Source organism: Camarhynchus parvulus, chromosome 27 (assembly GCF_901933205.1).
Source record: "Camarhynchus parvulus chromosome 27, STF_HiC, whole genome shotgun sequence".
Classification (NCBI taxonomy): domain Eukaryota; kingdom Metazoa; phylum Chordata; class Aves; order Passeriformes; family Thraupidae; genus Camarhynchus; species Camarhynchus parvulus.
In genome coordinates this window covers 5,049,632-5,055,631 of record NC_044597.1, presented here as the reverse complement: position 1 = coordinate 5,055,631, position 6,000 = coordinate 5,049,632, and positions in this window count along the sequence as shown.

The following is a 6,000-nucleotide window of genomic DNA, read 5'->3' as shown; positions in this document are numbered from 1 at the left end:
CAGACAGAGGGGGTGGGTTTTATTGGGGATTGGAGACGTCTGACCTCGGCGGCCGCGGGTCACGGTCTCGAGTGCGGGGTTGGAAACGCGAATAAAAAAAAAAACAAACCCAAAGGGGAATTGGGGAAAAAACCCGTGGAATTTAGCGCAGAATTGTGGGATGGACGCGTCCCCCAGCGGGAGGGAGGGGCTGCAGTAAAATCCCGGGATTTATGGCCCCGGAGGCGGCGGGAATGGGGAATTAGTGGGAAAAAATAATAAAAGGGAAAAAAGGGAAAATCTCAGTGCCGGGGAGGAGGGAGGGGAGCGGGAAAGGGGGAGAGAAAAGGAGGAGAATGTTCCCCAAAAAAATGAAATCAGAGGGGGCGCGGCTGGAGGGGGGGGCTCCGAAAGGGCTCGGAAGGGATTTCTGGGAGAGGGTCGCGGCTCCGTGCCTCAGTTTCCCTGCTGGGAGAGGGGCCAGGAGAGCGCCAGGTCCGGGTGTGGGGCTGAGAGGGGGGAAAATTGGGGGAAAATGGGGAAAAATGGGGGAAATGGGGAAATGGGGGAAATGGGGGGAAATGGGGGGAAATGTGGAAATGGGGAAAATGGGGGGAAATGGGGGAAAATTTGGGGGAGAAATGGGGGAAATTTTGGGGAAATGGGGGAAATGGAAAAATGGGGAGAAATGGGGGGAAAATGGGGGAAAATGGGGGAAAATGGGGGAATGGAAAAATGGGGGAAAATGGGGGAAATGGGGGGAAGTTTGGGGAAAATTTGGGGGAAATGGGGAAAAATTCGGGGAAATGGTGGAAATTTGGGGGAAATGGAAAAATGGGGGGAAATGGGGGGGAAATCGAGGAAAATGGGGAAATGGAAAAATGGGGAAATGGGGGAAATGGGGGGAAAAATTTGGGGGAGAAATGGGGGAAATGGGGGAAATTTTGGGTAAATGGGGGAAATGGAAAAATGGGGAGAAATGGGAGAAAAATGGGGGAAAATGGGGGAATGGAAAAATGGGGGAAAATGGGGGGAAATGGGGGGGAAAGTTTGGGGGAAATTTGGGAGAAATGGGGGAAAAATTCGGGGAAATGGGGGAAAATTGGGGGGAGAAATGGGGGAAATGGGGAAAATTTGGGGGAGAAACGGGGGAAATGGGGGAAATTTGGGGGAAATGGAAAAATGGGGGGAAATGGGGGAAATCGAGGCAAAATGGGGGAATGGAGAAAAAATGGGGGAAAATGGGGGGGAAATCGAGGAAAATGGGGGGAATGGAAAAATGGGGGGAAATGGGGAAATCGAAAAATGGGGGGAAATGGGGGGAAAAAATTGGGGGAGAAATGGGGGAAATGGGGGAAATTTTGGGGAAATGGGGGAAATGGGGGAAATTTTGGGGAAATGGGGAAATGGAAAAATGGGGAGAAATGGGAGAAAAATGGGGGAAAATGGGGGGAAATGGGGGGAAAGATTTGGGAGGAAATTTGGGGGAAATGGGGGAAAGATTGGGGGAAATGGGGAAAAATGGGGGGGAGAAATGGGGGAAATGGGGGAAAATTTGGGGAGAAACGGGGGAAATGGGGGAAATTTGGGGGAAATGGAAAAATGGGGGGAAATGGGGGGGAAATCGAGGAAAATGGGGGGAATGGAAAAATGGGGGGAAATGGGGAAATGGAAAAATGGGGGGAAATGGGGAAATGGAAAAATGGGGGAAATGGGGGGGAAATGGGGGGAAATGGGGGAAAAAATTTGGGGGAAATGGGGGAAAAAATGGGGGAAAAGTGCAGGAATTCACAGGGGGAGGGGTTCGGGCTCGGCCAGAGGGGCAGGGCCGGCCAGGGGGGGAGAGAAGGGGATGGAAAAAAGGACGGGAAAGGGATGGGAAAGGAGCCCTGGGAAAAAAGGGGGAAAAGGGCTGGGAATGGGGGGAATGGGGTGGGAAAGGAGCCCTGGAAAAAAAAGGGAGAAAATGGCTGGGAATGGGGTGGGAAAGGGCTGGAAAAGATGGAAAAGGGACGGGAAAAGAATGGGGAAAAGATGGGAATGGGATGGGAAAGGAGCCCTGGAAAAAAAGGGGGAAAAGGCTGGAAAAGGGTTGGGAAAGGGGCCCTGGAAAAGGAACTGGAAAAGGGACGGAAAAGGAGTGGAAAAAGGGATGGGAAAGGCCCAGGAGAAGGCTGGGAAAAGGGGATGGAAAATGGGCTGGGAATGGCTGGAAAAGCCGGAAAAATGATGGGAAAGGGCTAAAAAAGGGGCTGGGAAATGCCTGGAAAAGGGGCCTGGAAAAGGGATGGGAAAAGCTGGAAAAGAGATGGAAAAGGGTTGGGAAAAGCTGGAAAAAGGGTTGGGAAAATCTGGGAAATGCTGGGAAGGGGATCCCGGCTTTGCCCCGTGCCCTTCCCCTCCCTCCCCGCTCACCCCACAGCAAAGTTCGGCTCTCTTGGGTTTGGGGGATTTATTTTTTCCCTGTTTGAAACTCTGATCCTCCCTCGAGCTCCCCAAAATCTGCAAATCCCCACTCGGGCCGGTTTCTCCTTATTTTTCACACATTTTTTATTCATTAGCAGCCGCTTAACTCCGGGTATTTTGGCATTTTTGAGGAGGTTTGTGCAGGGAAAGGGGAATGAGGAGCGCAGGGGAGGGATCGGAAAATTGGGGATTTTGAAAGTTTTTAATAAAACCCCACAGGGAGGGAATTGGAGGAGTTTTCCTGCCTAATTCCGGACCTGGAAAAGGGTTGGGAATGGGGGAAAAGGGTCGGGAATGGGGAAAAGGGTCGGGAAATGCAGAAAAAGGGTCGGGAATGGGGAAAAGGGTCGGGAAATGCAGAAAAGGGTCGGGAAATGCAGAAAAGGGTCGGGAAATGAAGAAAAGAGTCGGGAATGGTGGGAAAGGGTCGGGAAATGAAGAAAAGGGTCGGGAAATGCTGGAAAGGGTCGGGAAATTAAGAAAAGGGTCGGGAAATGCAGAAAAGGGTCGGGAATGGGGGAAAAGGGTCGGGAATGGGGGAAAAGGATCGGGAAATGAAGAAAAGGGTCGGGAAATGAAGAAAAGGGTCGGGAATGGTGGGAAAGGGTCGGGAATGGTGGGAAAGGGTCGGGAAATGCAGAAAAGGGTCGGGAAAAGGGTCGGGAATGGGGGAAAAGGGTCGGGAATGGGGGAAAAGGGTCGGGAAATGCAGAAAAGGGTCGGGAATGGGGGAAAAGGGTCGGGAATGGGGAAAAAGGTCGGGAAATGCAGAAAAGGGTCGGGAATGGGGGAAAAGGGTCGGGAATGGGGAAAAGGGTCGGGAAAGGGGAAAAGGGTCGGGAATGGGGGAAAAGGGTCGGGAATGGAAGAAAAAGGCCGGGAAATGCAGAAAAGGGTCGGGAAATGCAGAAAAGGGTCGGGAATGGGGAAAAGGGTCGGGAATGGAAGAAAAAGGCCGGGAAATGCAGGAAAGGGTCGGGAAAGGGGGAAAAGGGTCGGGAAATGCAGAAAAGGGTCGGGAAATGCAGAAAAGGGTCGGAAATTAAGATAAGGGTCGAGAATGAGGGAAAAGGGTCGGGAATGGGGGAAAAGGGTCGGAAAGGGTGGGGAAATGCAGAAAAGGGTCGGGAAATGAAGAAAAGGGTCGGGAAATGCTGGAAAGGGTCGGGAATGGGGGAAAAGGGTCGGGAAATGCGGAAAAGGGTCGGGAATGGGGAAAAGGGTCGGGAAATGCGGAAAAGGGTCGGGAATAGGGGAAAAGGGTCGGGAATGGGGGAAAAGGGTCGGGAATGGGGAAAAGCGTCGGGAAGGGACCCGAGCGACGCTAGAGGGAGCCCCGGGCTCGGTTAATTAACGAGCCGCAATTAAGGGAGAGCGGAAAAAACCTCGGAGAAAAGCGCGGGATTCCTTCCAATTCCTGGGGCAAAGGCTCGGGAATTCGGGTTTGGGGCGCGGGAAAGCGAGCAGGGAATGGGCCGAGCTCTGCGAGGAGCCGGGCTCCGAAATCCCTGAGCTGCTGGGCCGGGGCTTTGTTGGGTTCGAATTGAAATTTTAATGAAATCAATAGTTTTTTATTAATAGATTAAAAAAAAAAAGAAGGAAAAATCTTTTTAAAAATAAGGGGTTTTAAAAATTTAAATAAATGTTGTTTCTTTCATTAAGGTTTTGTTTAAATAAATAATTGTAGGGCTGGCAATTCCAGCCCCAAATGAAGGATTTTGGGGATTTTGGGGTGCGAATTCCAACCCCAATTTGGATTTTTGGGATTTTGGGATGGGAATTCCAGCTCCAAGAAGGAACTTTGGGATTTTGGGATGGGAATTCGAACCCAAAAAAGGATTTTAGGGATTTTGGGATGGGAATTCCAGCTCCAAGAAGGATTTTTGGGATTTTGGGGTGGGAATTCCAACCCTAAGAAAGAATTTTGGGATTTTGGGACGGGAATTCCAACACCAATTTGGATTTTTGGGATTTTGGGATGCAAATTCCAGCTCCAATAAGGATTTTTGGGATTTTGGGGTGGGAATTCCAACCCCAAGAAGGAATTTTGGGATTTTGGGATGGGAATTCCAACACCAATTTGGATTTTTGGGATTTTGTGATGCAAATTCCAGCTCCAAGAAGGATTTGGGGGATTTTGGGGTGGGAATTCCAACCCCAGTTTGGATTTTTGGGATTTTGGGATGGGAATTCCAACCAAAAAAGGATTTGGGGGATTTTGGGATGGGAATTCCAAAGTCAATAAGGATTTTGGGATTTTGGGATGTGAATTCCAATCCAAAAAAGGATTTTGGGATTTTGGGATGGGAATTCCAACCCCAATTTGGATTTTTGGGATTTTGGGATGCGAATTCCAACCCAAAAAAGGGAATTTTTGGATTTTGGGGTGGGAATTCCAACCCCAAGAAGGAATTTTGGGATTTTGGGATGGGAATTCCAGCTCCAATAAGGAACTTTGGGATTTTGGGATGGGAATTCGAACCCAAAAAAGGATTTTAGGGATTTTGGGATGGGAATTCCAGCTCCAAGAAGGATTTTTGGGATTTTGGGGTGGGAATTCCAACCCCAAGAAGGAATTTTGGGATTTTGGGATGGGAATTCCAACACCAATTTGGATTTTTGGGATTTTGGGATGGGAATTCCAACACCAATTTGAATTTTTGGGATTTTGTGATGCAAATTCCAGCTCCAAGAAGGATTTTGGGGATTTTGGGGTGGGAATCCCAACCCTAAGAAAGAATTTTGGGATTTTGGGGTGGGAATTCGAACCCCAATTTGGATTTTTGGGATTTTGGGATGCGAATTCCAACCAAAAAAGGATTTGGGGGATTTTGGGATGGGAATTCCAAAGTCAATAAGGAACTTCGGGATTTTGGGGTGGGAATTCAAACACAAAAAAGGATTTTTGGATTTTGGGATGGGAATTCCAACCCCAATTTGGATTTTGGGGATTTTGGGGTGGGAATTCCAACCCTAAGAAAGAATTTTGGGATTTTGGGATGGGAATTCAAACACAAAAAAGGATTTTGGGATTTTGGGATACGAATTCCAGCCCCAAGAAGGAATTTTGGGATTTTGGGATGCGAATTCCAACCCAAAAAAGGAATTTGGGGATTTTGGGGTGGGAATTCCAATCCCAAGAAGGAATTTTGGGATTTTGGGATGCGAATTCCAATCCCAATTTGGATTTTTGGGATTTTGGGGTGGGAATTCCAATCCCAATTTGGATTTTTGGGATTTTGGGGTGGGAATTCCAACCCCAAGAAGGAATTTTTGGGGATTTTGGGATGGGAATTCCAATCCCAATTTGGATTTTTGGGATTTTGGGGTGGGAATTTCAATCCCAATTTGGATTTTTGGGATTTTGGGATGGGAATTCCAGCCCCAATTTGGATTTTTGGGATTTTGGGATGCGCATTCCCCGTCCTCCAGGAGAGGGCAATCCCGGCCGGTGCTCGGGGGAATTTTGCGGCTCCCGCCGGCCAAAGTTCGAATTTCTGGGAAATTTTCACGGGAAAAGTCAAGAAATGGGAACGGCAGCTGGGGAAAACAGGG